Source organism: Balaenoptera physalus (genome assembly GCF_965194825.1).
Source record: "Balaenoptera physalus genome assembly, chromosome: 3".
NCBI lineage: Eukaryota > Metazoa > Chordata > Mammalia > Artiodactyla > Balaenopteridae > Balaenoptera > Balaenoptera physalus.
In genome coordinates, this window is record NC_138890.1 from 22,758,799 (window position 1) to 22,775,581 (window position 16,783).

General features: G+C 36.5%; 1 pseudogene across 1 annotated transcript in view; it reads left to right on the forward strand.

Moving 5' to 3' along the window:
* LOC309657056 (ELKS/Rab6-interacting/CAST family member 1-like) overlaps positions 1-16,783 on the forward strand; it is a 126,214-nt pseudogene that overhangs the window by 10,923 nt on the left and 98,508 nt on the right. The window contains exon 3 of the transcript XR_014268305.1: positions 15,771-16,186. The product of XR_014268305.1 is annotated as an ELKS/Rab6-interacting/CAST family member 1-like (transcript). The remainder of the gene's footprint in view (positions 1-15,770; positions 16,187-16,783) is intronic.

Here is a 16,783-nt window from a genome sequence, read left to right on the forward strand (position 1 = left end):
TGAGCTGTTAAAATGAAGACAACTATTGATCCACCGTCAGCTCCTATTTAATTGCTTAAAACTTCCAGCAATTAAATAGGAGCAAATTCTGTCATTTAAGAGAAGTGACTTACTATTGAAGAGTATAAATTCTAAAGTTGTAGTTAAAAAACTTATACAGTACATTTTTTTTTAATACAGTACATTTTTGATTATGTCCTAGATGAAAAAGACAGCCAGTGTCTGGGACAAAAGATCAGCAAGGCTCTGTAAAACCTTTGTCCCAGTTTAAAATGAAGTATTAGGACATCTGTGCCATAGAGATTCAAGCTAGTGTCCCTGAGAATTTTCAGCTGCACCAGAGTGGTGATTGCTCAACAGACTAAACTGGAGAGTGTGGGATAATTATCACAAGAGGACCACATACAATGATGACATGGAAAGTGATTAGTTACAAACAATCAATAGCATAAGAAAAGGATATTAAAAGAAAGTTTTTAGAGGTACTGATTTCAATGAGAAAAGGCTGGTGAGATATTTTGATTCTTTATTAATTGGTTTTCTTCATGCAGGGCTTTCAAAAAGAAAACAAGTAATTTGAGCACACTAACCAACTTTATTTTTCATGAAAAAAGAAAGCCCTTTGTGATTTTAATGCTGCTTAACTCTTTTCTTCACTGTTCATGTGGTTATAATCTTAAGCAAACAAACAAAAAATTGCTCTTATAAGGCTGTGGTGCTTCAATGGCAGTAATGGCACTGACCCTAGTACAATTTTCAGTAGATAAACAGAGCTAATTGATTTATAACCATTATTCTAATTAAATAATCATAAATAATAAGCTTCATGTTAGGGATTATGTTATCAAGTGTGTTGTTTTGTCCTTATTTCTCACATGTTTTACTTTGGTGAAGAATTACAAGCTGTAAATGGTACAGATGAACCGGTTTTCAGGGCAGAAATAGACACAGCTGTAGAGAACAAACGTATGGGCACCAAGGGGGGAAAGTGGCGGGGAGGGTGGGTGGTGGTGGGATGAACTGGGAGATTGGGATTGACATGTATACACTAATATGTATAAAATAGATAACTAATAAGAACCTGCTGTATAAAAAAATGAATAAAATAAACTTCAAAAATTCAAAAAAAGAAAAAAAAAAAATTACAAGCTGTAATCCAAATGAATTGAAGGGACTATTGAGATGATCCAGTCATTGCTTTATGAAAAACACTTTAAGCTGCAGACCCCTTTTTCAAATGAGTAGTATTCAGATATGAAAATAAAACTTATTATTTATTAATTAACTAATTTATTTTTTGGCTGTGTTGGGTCTTCGTTGCTGCGCACAGGCTTTCCCTAGTTGCGGCGAGCGGCGTGGGGTGCAGGCTTCTCATTGCGGTGGCCTCTCTTGTTGTGGAGCCGGGATCTAGAGCGCAGGCTCAGTAGTTGTGGTGCACGGGCTTAGTTGCTCTGCGGCATGTGGGATCTTCCTGGACCAGGGCTCGAACCCGTGTCCCCTGCATTGGCAGGTGGATTCCCAACCATGGTGCCACCAGGCAAGTGCCTAAAACTTATTTTAAGAAGTAAAATGAAAAAGAAGGCAAAGCTGTTCTGATCGAGACAGGACTGGGGAGCCCAGATGCCCCAGTGTGGCCCTGCCAGGCATTCCCTGAAGATGTTCTTTAGAACCCCTAGGGCTTCCTAGGGCTGGGTTCAATAAGCCACTAACCAAACCTTTTGATTTTACAAACAGGAGCAACAACAGTAACTGCCATTTATTGATAATTTACAGTGTGATAGGTGTTCTGCCTTACTGCTAATTATTATAATAACCCTGTAGATTAAGTTTCATAATGTTCATAGTATAGATTAATAAATTAAGGCTCAGAGTATTTAGTTAACTTCACTGAAGTCATCCTGATGGAACCAGGAATTGAACCCAGAGCCAGATCTTTCTTGGTCTGTGTTCTCCCCTTAGAGAAAGGGTCCTTATCAACTTCTTTCAGTTTCTGTGACACAGTTTTCCTGATTTCTACCCACTTCTCTGACTGCTCCTCTTGTCTCCTTTGCCCGCCTCTTACCCTCTGCCTGCCATCTAATGTTGAATCAGTCCTATGACTATCTCCTCTTGCTGTGTTTTCTTTTCCTAGGGAGGCTCATTCACTACCTTGGCCTCAGTTAACATCTGTGTATCAGAGCTTCCACACTTAGCATCTTTAGCTCATATCATTCCTCTAAGCTCCAGACCCACATGCCCAGTTGCTCCCTCAAACCTTTTCTTAGCATCTCAAAAGCACATTACATTCAGCTCAAGATTTCCCCTCAATTCTGGTCCTTCCTTATTTTTTCCCATTTTTGTTTATGGTGCCACCAACTTGTCCATGGTGTGTAAGTCAGAAACTTCAGAATTTTCCTTGATTGCTTCATTCCCTCATTTCCCACCCTGCCAGTCAAATCCTGGTGATCTTTTTTCTCTGAAGTATTTCTGTAAGCCATCCATTTTCCCACCCCACAGCCACTGTCATAGTTTGGTCATGTCACTGTTGGCTGACATTATTGCATTGGTCTCCCAATTTTCCCGTCTTTCTGTTTCCCCCTGATATGCAGCCTCATTGCAGCCAGTCTGAGCTTTTGAAAGTGCCCATGTGATGTTTGAATCCTGGCTCCACCACTCACTAGTTATGTGAGCTTGGCAGGCTGCTAAGTCTTTCCAAACCTTAGTTTCCTCATCTGTAAAATGGTTATATCATTCTTACCTCATGTACTTGTTCTAAGAATTAAATGTGGTAGTATGTGCCCGGCATCACTATTAGTGATGATGGTAGAGATGATCATACTCTGCTCAAAACTTTTTCAGGGCTTCCTGTTGCCCTTAAAGTCCAAAACTCTTGTCACACTTCCTTGGTGCTCAGTCTCCTTAATCCCTCAAATGTGCTGTGCCCCCTCCTTCTTGAGGGTCTTCTCCTAAGTAGTCTTCTCCTCACAGTAGAAGTGTTGTGTCTTTAAATAGTTAATGGAAGTTAACTTATTCTTCAGATCTCACCCAGCCCCCAAATCTTCTCTTATCTTTTACTACCTTGGATTTATAGCTTTTATCCCTGTTTGCAGTTATAATTGTGTATTTTTGTTGCTGTTGGGATTAATGACTCTCTTATCCACCATTATCTGTCTTAATCTACCTTTATATGGAGACAGACCATGTTTATTATACCCACCTGCCATGGTATCTCTGTCAGGGAGCTTAATGCTTGCTACTAACTAAAGATCTTTCTTCCTTCAGTGAGGGATTATACTTCAGTATTATTTTTCTGTTCTCCAATGTTTGGTTAAGTTTAGTTTTCAACAGCACTGCCTCCTTTGTGGGCAGAATTGTCTGAAATGGACTCTTTCATGTTAATTACTAGTTCTTGTTCTTGATGGAGAGAACTCCCAAGGTAGCCGGAGCCCTCTCAGAATCTGTCATTCTTCTGGTATTGAAATAGGCTAAGGGTTCGTTTTTCCGCCTAGGATAAAGTGCTGTTCTTGTGTTCCTGTAGGTTTTGTGTTTTTGTGGCACTTGTCTATACATTGGGATTCATATTTTCTTTTGCTTAAGTCTGTATAAGAAATATGACATATTTTAGGTCCACTAACGTCATCAAATGTTCCTTTGTGAACCTCTCATTTAAGTTTTCTTGTTTTTGTTTAGATACCTTGGGTTAAGCAAGTAGCTTTATTTAAAAAGCCAATTTTCCTTATAATATGGGGATCAAAGAATGTGTTCTTAAAAGCTGTCAGAAAAAACGAATTATATAAGCATCTATCCCAATTCATAAGTTTAGTTTAAAAATATTTTAAACATTAGTAATGAATCAGGTATCCCTGTGTTACTTTTTTGTTTCTCAAATACCTGAGAGAAAAAAGAAGCCTGCTTATTTATTTATTTTCCAATAAATATGAAAGGGATAGAAAGGAAATTCTTGAAACTGTTGATTATTGTTGCTTTCAGATTTTCAGTGTCCTTATCTCTAAGATCATTTTTATAGGAATCTTTGACATCAAAATTTTGGTACTGAGATTAAAGTAGTTGTATTTTGTGGGGATTCTCAGGGAAAGATGCCATTTTAGGAAGTAGGGTGAGCGGAGAGAAATTAGGATTCTTTCCAATCTTTTCTGTTTCTTCTCTCATTCCTTCTTTCAGAGAGAAAAGATCCTATGGATAGAATTTTTGCTTCTTAAAAAAAATTCTCAAGCCTTACAGCGATACTTGGGCTCTGCTAATTAAAGTAGCTTCATAAGTAATAACTTTCTTTGAAAACACTGTCTTTATTCCTTATGGATGGAATTGAATGCACAATCATTTAGCTTTTCTTTTTTTTTTTTTTTTAAAGTAACAACCCAATCCATTTCCACCAAAAATTTCCTTCTAGGAAAGTGGTTTTATGATCAATGGAAAGTGTTATATGATTAATGGTTCTGTAGATATGAAAGTTATAGGCTGGATATCTGCTCCCTTTTATCATCTGTGTCATGCATCTTGTTTATAGTAAATTGAAAAAGGTACATTTAAATGACCAGTAAGGTTGAAGACACGCTCTACTACCTGGCAGTTTCATTTCTGTGTGTCTCCTTGAGAGAAACTTTTGCACATGTGCACAAGGAGACAGGTAGATGTACATGTGCTTGTCGTTACAGTGAAAAAAGTGGAAAAACATCTAACTGTTCCTCAGGTAGGTGAGTGGATAAGTTGGTATTTATTCACAAAATGGAATATGAGTACACAGTGCCTTCCTGCAAAATACTTAGGGCACATGTATGTTGGAATTTAGATGTTTTTCAGATTTTGAAAGGTAATCCAGTCTATAAACTGTATATTGTGTAATACTCCCATTGGGATCTGGACAATACCCAGTAATCAAACATATTAAATCTGTAGCAAAACTTAGGAATATTCATATTAAATTGGATAAATAAATGGTAAATAGCCTCATAGCAGTTGAGTCAGGTTTTTCCATTAAGCTTGGAGAAAAATGTAGTCTTTTTAAAGCTCTTTGCATTTTAGAATTTTGGATAAGGAATTGTGAAACCTGTATTATACAGTTCATAAAAGTGAATGAGCTAGAGTTATGTATATCAGTGTGGATAAATCTCAAACACGTTTTTAAAAAATTGAAGTATTGTTGACATATTATATTAGTTTCAATATTTTGCTATTGGGATACATTACAAAATGATCAACACACTGGGTCTGGTTAACATCCATCACCACACATAGTTACAAAGAACTTTTTTTTCTTGGGATGAGAACTTTTAAGATCTACTCTCTTAGCAACTTTCAAATATGTAATACAGTGTTATTAACTATAGTCACCATGCTGTACATTATATTCCCAGGACTTATTTATTTTTATAACTGGAAGTTTGTACCTTTTGACTCCCTTTACCCATTTCACCCACTCCCTGTCCCCCACCCCTGGCAACCACCAATCTGTTCTCTACCTGTGAGCTTGTGGTTCCGCCCCCCCCCCCCCCCGAAATGGTAAGATTTTATTTTTTTTATGGCTGAATAATATCCCATTGTGTATATCTATACACATATGTGTATAGATATACACACCACATTTTCTTTATCCATTCATCCATGGATGGACACTTAGGTTGTTTCTATATCTTGGGTATTATAAATAATGCTGCAGTGAACATGGGGGTGTGGATATCTTTTCGAGTTAGTTATTTTTGTTTTCTTTGGATAAAAACTCAGAAGTGGAATTGCTGGATCTAATGGCAGTTCTATTTTTAATTTTTTGAGGAACCTCCATTACTGTTTCCTATAGTGGCTATACCAGTTTACATTCTCAGACACATTATGTTGAGTAACATGAGCAATTTGCAAAGAGAATCAAGAACAGATGACATCACTTCTGTGAATTTTAAATAAGCAACAGTGAGGGGTGGGGGAGAGAGAGAGAGATATCTGAAGCAAATAAGGCAAATTGTTGATGGTGATTTCCATACGTTGTTGTATATTTGAATGAGTCTCTGTAGCCCCGAGCTTCTGCTTTCTTCTCTAACCTTTTTAAGAATGCAGGGTTACAGTTGAATTAGGTGATAGAGCATAATACATGTTGGGACTGGAAGTGTTCTTAAAATCAACTAAATTATCCTTTTTTCTTTTAAGTGAAGTCATTCCTACTTGTTAAGAAATTATCTTGAATATTGATTTACTTTTCCCTTTTCTGACCTATGTCTGTTACTTTTTTCTCTTTTAATATATTTATTTTTTGTTGGAGTATAGTTTACATACAGCAAAATACATGGATCTTCCGTATCATAGTTCCATGAGTTTTGACAAATGCCAGTAGTCGTATAATGCAGTCTTACGAAGATATAGAACATTTCCATCATCCCATAAGGTTCCCTTGAGCTCCTTCCCAATCAGTATTTTCCCTGCCCCGAACACATAGATAGTGTTCTAATTCCTTTCACTTTAGATTAGTTTTGCCTGCTCTAGAACCTCCTATACATGGAACCATATAGTCTGTACTCTGTTGTGTTTGGCTTCTTTTGCTCAGTGTACTATATATTTTTTTTAAAGTTTATTCGTGTTGTTGCATGTATCCATAGTCATCCTAATATTGAGTAGTTTTCATTGCATGGATATTGCATAATCAATTTATCCATTCTCCTGTTGATGGGGTTGTTTCCAGTTTTGGCTCTTATGAATAAAGCGGTTGTAAACATTTTTATACAGATGTGTTTGTGGCCATGTTTTTATTTCTCTTGCGGAAATATCTAGGAGTGGAATCGCTGGGTCATAGGGTAAGTGCATGTTTAACTTTCCCCTAAAAGTATGCAGTCAGCTGAAGTGAAGTGAAAGATTTTGTGGTCATAGACCTAAGTATTCAAATTGAAAATACAACGCGATGAGTAAATATGGATGTAGGAGATGAATGAAAATAATGGTAACACATGTATTTATTGGAGTTTATGTGATAAAATTGGTGAGAGTCGAGAAAACAAATGTATTTTCCTTTTAAATACCCCGTGAAGATCCCATATGGTTTTATTTCTTCTCAACATGCTGTTAAAACATGAAGCAATCTTTTGTATTGTCTGTTTACTACCTAAATTGATTTTCAAAAAAATTTTATTAATTTTTAAAGATTTCTTTTATCTACTTAACATTTTTACAGAAGCATGTGCAAAAGAGTCTTTGATATGCCTTATTTGATGGTTGCCATGGAAAAATTAAGGGATTGTATACAAAAAAAATATTTATACCTTGGTGTTTTGCTTTTGAAACAATTATGATTTTCTCCATAATAGTTTGACTTTTTATTGTTATTTTATCCCCAGATGCTTCTTTGGTTTTATTTATCAAGATTCTCTTTCTCTCTCTTTTTAATTACACTTTTTAAAGATTTGTTCCTTGTAGAGAAATGCAGTTAAATTTTATATGTTGATCTTATATGCGCCAGGCTTGCTAAACTCTTTTTTTTTAAAAATATTTAATTATTTATTTGTTTTATTTTTGGCTGCGTCAGGTCTTAGTTGCTGCACGCAGGATATTCCTTGCGGCATGCAGGATCTTTCGTTGCGGTGCGCGGGCTCCAGAGCGTGTGGGCTCTGGTGGGCTCTGTAGTTGTGGCACGTGAGCTGAGTTGCCCCGTGGCATGTGGGATGCAGAACCCACGTCCTCTGCATTAGAAGGTGGATTCTTAACCACTGGACCACCAGGGAAGTCCCTTGCTGGACTCTTAATTATACAGATATTTTGTCTGTAATTTCTTCTGAGTTTTCTTCCTACAATCTCTGTATAATGACTTTCTTGCTTTCTAATTCTTATACCTTTGGTTTCCTTCTCTTGTCGTAACTGCACTTGGTCTTAGTATCTGTAGAACAAAATACAACAGTGGACTGTTGTAGTCTATCAGTTGCCTAGTGTAGATTTGAATTTTTACAAGAAAGCCCATTATTAAAGAGGTAAGTCTTGAAAAAAAATGTGAGTAATTTGGTTGGTTTATTCTGGTTAGCTGATGTTCTTGGTATATGTTCTATGCTATTTTCTCCCCAAGACAGAATTATTTATGTAAATAATTTTGATGGGCTTCATTTCAGTTTAACACAGTTTAGTGATAGTGTGTGTGAAAACATCTTAAACAATGGCAGTGTACAGGAGTGCTTTTCTGTAAGATTGTAAGGTCATGATCTCTTTGTACTCTCCCTCAATATCAGTCTTCCTTGCCTCTTCTCTTTCTCTGGAGGAAAAGGGGGGGGGGAAAGGGAAAAGGAATTCTATAGCTTCTGGAAAGCTTTGGGCACACAGTGACTTCAGTGTTGACATGGCTTTGTGGGACACAGACATTAGCCCGTTAGCTTTATGCCAGCAGTGAGCCCCCCCCCACCCCCCGCCACCTCACAGTCAAGCTGCTGCCTCCGGTGTGTGTTTATTCAGCTGAATGCACTCCCAGTTGTAGCATTGCCAGGGTTAGCTCTTAACATGTTCACAGCTGATAGGTATCGCTTAACTCTTCTTTCTTTACCCTTCTTTCTTCACCCTTCTTCTTGATTTATATACTAGTATTTCAGGGACTAAATCTGGGAATTTTGTTAACCTCATTGACGTCTGTTGCAGGTGCTTGAAACTTTTGGGTTGTAGAGCATGAAGAAAGAAGTGAGGTTGATACTTAAAATGCTGCTAGACTGAACAGTACCTTTATGGTCCCTTGTATTTAATTCTGCCTTTGCTTTGTTAGTACTGAGCATTCTCAAGTTAAACACTATGGAAATGGTTACTATAGGATCCCTCTGCTGGTTGATTTTACTTTTAAGGTTAAAAAAATTTTTATTTTGATGTTATTTTTTAATGGAATGACGTCTTCAATCCTGACATTGCTTAGGATGATATTTTTACTACTGTAATATCTGGTTTGGGATATTATCTTTTCTTCTTTCTGTACTTTTCTTCCTCCACCCATTCCTTCCTCTCTATTTCTGCCTTTTGTTCAGTTTGAGAGTCAGACAGGCTTTCTAGAGGAGGTAATGCCTGATCTAAGGATGAAAGGACAGGTAGGATTTAGCTGGGAGTGAAAGTGAGGGAACGGGTAGAGGATATTCTTTATTTATATTTATTTTATTTATTTATTTAACATCTTTATTGGAGTGTAATTGCTTTACAATGGTGTGTTAGTTTTCTGCTTTATAACGAAGTGAATCAGTTATACATATACATATACTCTTTAAGTAGAGGTTAAGGGGTAAGTAAATGGTATGGGAGTTTGGGTAACTGAAAGCTATTTGGAATTTCTAGAACTTGTACTAAAATCAGTTTATTGTCACTTGAGTTGTTGTCTTGATGAGCACACAATAATAGAATGTATTATGACCTCGGGACTTCCCCATTTTGATAGTATTTTTGTTTATTCTTTAATTTCTCCTCTGGGTTATGCTGGCATAAAGGCAGATGTTCTTTTTTCTCTCCTGGATTCAGTAGCAGAGAGTAGCTGCTAGGAATCTGGAATAATTGCTTGTTCATTTTCTTGACTCTGACATCTTTTTTAGAGGAGAATAAGCTCAAAGTAGCATTCATTTAAACAATTTAATCTATCCATTTGAATGCTGGTATGGTTGTTTCTTGCATTGTAGTATGTCTCTTGCTGGTGTTTATTTAGATCAGTCTGAGAACTTGGTTTTGGTTTAATATTTGAGAGTTTACAGTGTGCTTTGCTGCACAGAAAATAAATCCTTGTCAGCAACGGAAAGAATACTAGACTAATGATCAGACGAAATGAACTACCTAGAGGCTCTTGCTTTGTCTCAGTCTTGGAGGTTGAGACTCATTAAAAAACGTTGAGTTTCTTCTAAAATGATAGAAATTAGAATACTTTCTTTTCATATTAAAGATTCATGAATCCAAATCATAGTGATCTTATAGAATCTGAACTTCATTCGAATATGTTGCATATATAATAAGTGCTTTTATGTGTCCCATTTCTCGTTGTTGAATATTCTTAATTTAAAATTTATAATAAGGTATAGTGCTGGTGTGTGAGTGTGTATATATAGCTATTAAGTTTTACCACTTTGTAAGCTCTGTTTTTGGATAAGAACTCTATCCTACACTTTTGGGGTATGTTGTATATAGTATTAAAAGTATAAAAGATTCTTGTTGACAGTTAATTATTTGAAAATGCTTCTCTTCACTTCAGATCAAACACAAATAAATCCAGAGTGTATAATTAACATTTTTTTAAAAATTAGGATTGCATTTAGTATTTTGGCCAATTTGTATTTGAGATAGAATTTTTTGTGTGTTAGCTGGTAAGGAACTAATTGTTACAGAATAAGAGTAATTCTCTCTGTTATAGGGGAAAGATATAATTTTCCAGGGACTTGATTTGCATCTACTATCCAGTAGCCATTTACTTTCAAAATAATGCGTGAAAATTTGTTTTTGTCAATCTTTCATCAAAAATTTATTGAGCACTTACTATACCAAACACTGTGCCGTGCCCTAGAGTAACAAGATGAAAGTCCCAAGTTCTAGAAAGTTTTTCTTGAAGACAGATACAAAGAAAGAAATTGCAGATTGGGCTGGTAAGTGCTCTTCTTAGGGACACATACGGTACAGCACAGATCAGAACATCACAGAGCCTGAGGATCGACTTGGGTGATGTTAGTAAGAATTATTATAAACTCTTTTGCAGCTTGCATTGATAAAGTTTCCTGAATGTATGTATTTACATGTTTCAGAAAAAAAATCGTTCTTAATTTAACATAATAGGATGCAGTACTGGTATTTTTTCTAATGGTTATCTTGACAAGTAGTGCATTGAACTCTCTGGGATACAGTATAATGTTTGTGATGATGACCATTTTCATGTATCCATAATATTCTTTTTCTGTAACTAAAAATAGCTCTAGACTCCTTGGTTCTGTCATTTTAGAAATCAGGATAAACTGGATCAAAGCGTTCTCTTGTTCAGAGAAACTAATGGAAGTTTTGCCTCAGAAGAGCTTCTGATATTTGTCTAAAATATATGAAGCATTGTTGTGATGTTTTGTTGTTTTTGAGATGTATTTTTCTAAAAAATGATCATAAACCCTATCAGGGATTTAAGAATTTTCATTACTATTGTTCACAACATCCTACCATTTCATTGAGATACAGCTTGGTGTAATTTTAGTACAATCCTTGGACTAAATTTGAAGCAGTTATTTTTCCAGTCTTCCAGCTCAAGCTGAGTGTTAGAGTGAGCAGAAGTAGACTAGTGAGTGTTGATGTACAATTTGGAATGTGAGAAGTGTGAGATCATTTTGGAGAGTGTCATAAGCAGAATTCCCAAATAGAAATTTTCCTAATATCTGACAACTGAGATTGTCCTGCTAAATTCAGCATGTGTTTTTGGTCGGTCATGGTAAATGTCTGTGATATGTGCAGATATGCTCCCTTTATTTTCAGTATGAATGTGCTAGAGAAAGAGCAGCCTGGCTTATTGCCTGCTGCTTCTTTCTTCTCCCAGGGGAGTTGGCAGGAATTTTAATAAAGTGAATCTAGCTTGAAAGTAGCCTAAAGAAGGGGTGCTGATTCCCATTTCAATGGAGAAAATTGCTGTGTAGCCTTCTCGGCTACCAGTCAGAGCATCATTTTAATTCTGTATTCTAGTAAAATGGGTGCAAGCAGAGCTGAAGAAGCAGAGCTGAAGAAGCAGGGCACATTAGTCATTGTATTTTCTTTCTTCACCAAAACAGTGCTTGCCATACTAGTATAATCACAAGTGCTACAGTGTATGTGAGACTGTTAGCTGTCGTCAACATCTGTTTCTCCTGATTTGAATGAATTTGGTGATGAGTGTCCAGAAAAGGAGGGACAGTTGTACCTAGAAATCAGTTTCATTGTTGAATTTAACTTCTGGTATTTCCCTGTGGGATAAACTTGCTCAGAATTTATTTGGATTTTTTGACTTCCAAAGGTAAAGAATGAAACTGGAGGTTGATTCTAGGCTTCAGAGAATTAGCAATTTGACACATCTTTTTATTAAGGATTTTGAACTCCAACAACTGTTGAGAATCTTTACAGCATGATGCGGGTAGTTAAATTTATTTAAAGAATCATATTCATGAATTCAAATACCTGATAATTTTATTGTAAATTTATTTTTCGTAAGAAAAAGCCAGTGCTTTTCGAGAGTTTGAAGACTGCCATAATTGAAAGTTCACTACTTGCTAAGCATAATACCAAAACCAGAAACTGTAAAAGAAGAGGTTCTTATCTTTGCACTAAAAAAATTCTGTATTTAAGTTGCCATAAACTATGTTAAAAGAAAAATGACAGATTTGGAAATATATTTGTAACATGCACAGCAGGCAAAAGGTTGTTTTCCAAATATAAAAAGATCTTAAAGTGGATTAGGAGAAAGGTTAAATGTCCCCAAAACAAAATGAGCAAAGAACAAGAACAGATGAGTCACAAAGGAAGGAATACAAAGCGCCTGTAGATACGTGAATAGATATTCAGTCTTACTTGTAATCAAAGAAAAGCCCAAAAAAGAAAGAGAAGAAAGAAAATACCCGGTTGTCAAAGGTATAGGAAAGTGCTCAGACATCGTTTGGTGGGAGTTTAAATCTGTACAGACCCTTTTAGAGATAATTTGTTGTGTGTATTAAAATCATAACTGCATACCCTCTGATCCAGGAATTCCACCTTTCAGAATTTATCTACAGGAAAAATTTGGATAAATGTGCAGAGATACACATGTGAAGGTACCTGTTATAATAGTGGAAAATGAGAACCAAACTAAATATTTATCAATAGTTGTAAGTAAATTATTTAATATCAACACGTTGGAATTCTGTGGCAGGCATATTTTTTCCCCAGTGTTTAAAATCGTTGTAAAATACAGCTTACATTCACCATGTTAAATTTACCATCTTAAGCAATTTTCAGGTGTACAGTTCATAAGGTACATTCATACTGTTGTGCAGCCATCACCACCATCCATCTCCACAACTCTTCATCCTGTAAAACTGAATCTCTGCACCCATCAAACAGTCACTCCCTGTCTCCCGTCTCCCGTCTCCCCAGCCCCTGGCAACCACTCTTGTGCTTCCTGTCTCTGTGAGGTAGACTGCTCTAGGGACCTCATGTAAGTGGACTCGTGTAATATTTGTCTTTTGTGACGGGCTTATTTCATTTGGCATAGTGTCCATCCATGTGGCAGCGTGTGTCAGCATTTCCTTCCTTTTTGAGGCTGAAAAATATCATTAGGCATTTTTTTAAATTTAATTTTTGGGTGGGTAGTACATACATTTAGTTCAAATTCAAGAGGAGGGTTAGGAGGAGAGAAAGATGGGAAGTGGCTGCAAAGTGACTGCAGATGTATATGGGTTTTCTCTTAAGGGGTGATGGAAGTGTTCTAGAATTAGATAGTAGTGATCAATGTATAACTTTTAATATGCTGAAAACTGCTGACTTACACACTTTAAACCGGTGAACTTTATGGTATGTGTGAATTATGTCTCAATAAAGCTATTATTAAAAAATTTTCAATGTCAGTTACACTTCAGTTAAAAAAATTTTTATGCGGAATAGAATAAAGTTTCTTACATGTTGTCCCCCAGTGATTTCAGTTCGTTCCTCCCTTCTTCCCTTCTTGCCTTCCTCCGTTCCCCCAAATTACCATTAATTATTTCTTGTGTAACATTACAGAAGTATTTTTATTTCTTATGATATTTTTTATTTATAGTAAATAGTAAATATTTATTGTTCCCTCCCTTTTAACCAAAGTGGTAGCAAATTGAACACAGCCAAGCAGGCATCTCTGAAGTCTTTTCTCTTATTTTTAAAGGTAAAAATGCCCCTTTTTATTGATTACTTGCTTACTGTAGGGGATTTAGATAGTACAAAAAAGTATGAAGAAAAATGTAAAATCTACCCATACCGACACTGGTAATTGTTTGCATCCTTTTAGACTTTTCTCTGCATGTTTATACTTTTTAAAAATTAGAATCATGATCATCCTATACTTGCTATTATATATCTGCTTTTTTACTCTTAATATGTTGTAACTGTAGTTTTTATCAGTAAATATAAATCTACATTTAAAAAAATTGATGCATAGTATTAAACTGGGTGGACATTTCTCATTTACTTAACTCATCACCTATTAATATCCATTTAGGTTGTTTCTAATTTTGTCGCTGGTGTAAACAACAGTGAGCGTCTTTGTACACTCGCCAGATCGTTTCCTTGAGATATTTACTGCTGTTTTGCAGTTTGCCAAAAATTTTAAACAATGTACGTTTTAACATATATGCCACAAAGATTTCAATGATATTATTAGCTCTGCGAAAAAATGGTGCAGGCATTTATATCCTCACTTTAAATATGAGGAATCTGAAACCCAGAAAGATGGCAATGTGTTCCAAATTAGGTTGCTCTTTAGTGTGAGAGCTGGAACTAAAACTCCTGTCTTCTGATTGTGGGTTAGTTTCCTTCCACTGTGGCACACTGCCAGACCTTGAATACAAAGGGTGATTTTCTGTTGTTGCTTCTTCATTTCTAAAAACATGATTCTTGATGTAACTTCCTTTTAGGTTCTTTGTATAATGTTCTAGAATTTATCCATTCAGATTAAAGGTTCATATACCTTCGTTAGGGATACAGGCTAAAGATATACCCTCTGAAACATTTTACTAGCTTATCTGCACTAACATTTTCATTTAATTACTCAAATTACTCACTTATATTGTTATCTTTTTCTGTATAAATAGCTCACACAGCCTCAGTTTTTTGTGTTTTGTTTTTTGTTTTTAAAGCTTCAAGTTATCTAATTACCTTTGGGTACTAGCTTCAGTGGGCTGCGAGAATTGCTTTAATTCGAATGCCAGCTCTATTACTTACTGTGTGATCTTGGGGTGAGTTATTTAAGTCTCTGTATGCCTGGTGTCATCATCAATAAAATTCAAATAATAGTAGGGGTGAGATGTGACAGGGTGAAAGAGTGTCATGGACATATATACACTACCAAATGTAAAATAGATAGCTGGTGGGAAGCAGCCACATAGCACAGGGAGATCAGCTCGGTGCTATGTGACTGCCTGGGGGGGGTGGGATGGGGAGGGTGGGAGGGAGGGAGATGCGGGAGGGAGGAGATATGGGAACTTGTGTATATGTGTAGCTGATTCACTTTGTTATAAAGCAGAAACTAACACACCATTGTGAAGCAATTATACTTCAATACAGATGTTTAAAAAAAAAAAAGAAATGGAAAAAAAAATAGTACATGTGTTATAGTGAGGATTAAATAAATTAACACATAAGGAGTGCTAAGCACATTCTGGCATGCACTCATATGTTTATTATTTAATGTACTAACTTAATTGTAAAGCACTTAAAAGTCATTTTGTATTTTGCCATCCTTTGTGTTTTTTGGTGAAATTTTTTGTATGATGTGTCCGTATTCCTATAGGTTTCCCCTGCCTTTCCCCACTCCTCACCTTCAGTTCCGTGTAATATCTTCTGTTAATCTTGAACAGTGTCTTTATTTAGTCAAGCAAGGTGAAAGTGAGGAGCTGCCAGACTTACCTTGTTTCCTGTTGGTAATAAACACAAATTAAATTACTGACATTTTACAGATTATCTCAATCAGTTTTAAAGACAGTGTAAAACAGAATAATGTGAATCCTCATTTGCTAAATGCAGGGTTCTGAGAGCTGTGGTAGCTGCTTTCTCATTCCCCGTAGTCTGCTTTGTTTCTGCTACTTGAGGAGGAAAGCTCATTTGGGTTTTCTTTTTTGTCTTTATACCAGCACATGCAAATGACAGTCCAGGCTCTCCAGGATGAATTGCGGATCCAGAGGGACCTGAACCAGCTGTTTCAACAGGATAGTAACAGTAGGACTGGTGAGCCTTGCGTGGCAGAGCTGACGGAGGAGAACTTTCAGAGGCTGCACACTGAGCATGAGCGGCAGGCCAAGGAGCTGTTCCTCCTTCGAAAGACTCTGGAGGAGATGGAGCTGCGGATTGAGACTCAGAAGCAAACCCTGAACGCTCGGGACGAATCCACAAGAAGCTTCTGGAGATGTTGCAGAGCAAGGGGCTTTCTGCTAAGGCTACTGAGGAGGACCATGAGAGAACAAGGAGGCTGGCAGAGGCAGAGATGCATGTCCACCACCTCGAAAGCCTTTTGGAGCAGAAGGAAAAAGAGAACGCTCTGTTGAGAGAGGTGAGTGGCCACTTTCTCAGTTGTTATGACTGTCTTTTTTTCCTGATTAGTCAGCATTTTGACTTAGATAAATTTATATGCTCTCCTGAGCTAGTGCAAGGGAATTTCTTCTTTCTTACCTAAGTTCTGCACTGATTTCTGTTCTGATTTGCTGTCTTGTATGAGATGACATTGGCTGGCATGTATACTGGTTTAATACCTTTCTGGGGTTTTTTTCCCCCCTCCTGATTTCTGTAGACTCATTTTGTTGCTAGAGGGGCACAGAATTTTCTTGATTTGTTCCTCATGTATTGATTTGTTCATAGAGACACACACAACAAAACCAGAATTAAAGTAGCTAACTACTGCTCAATTTTAAAATATTAATAATTGAAAGTAAGCGATTCTCTCAGTTTCGGTGTGCTTATAAAGTCCTAGGCAGCAGTAATGGATGTTTGCCCTGTGGTTTCCATGGAAACTGTTGCCTTGCTGTAAAAGATAGGTGATAAAAATTATTTGCTGCCCTGGAGGCACAGCTAGAGGGAATGATACAGAGGTATGCTGTCACTTATTTTTAGAGAGGAAACTCAGACTTTAGCTGACCACTGTGTCTACTGA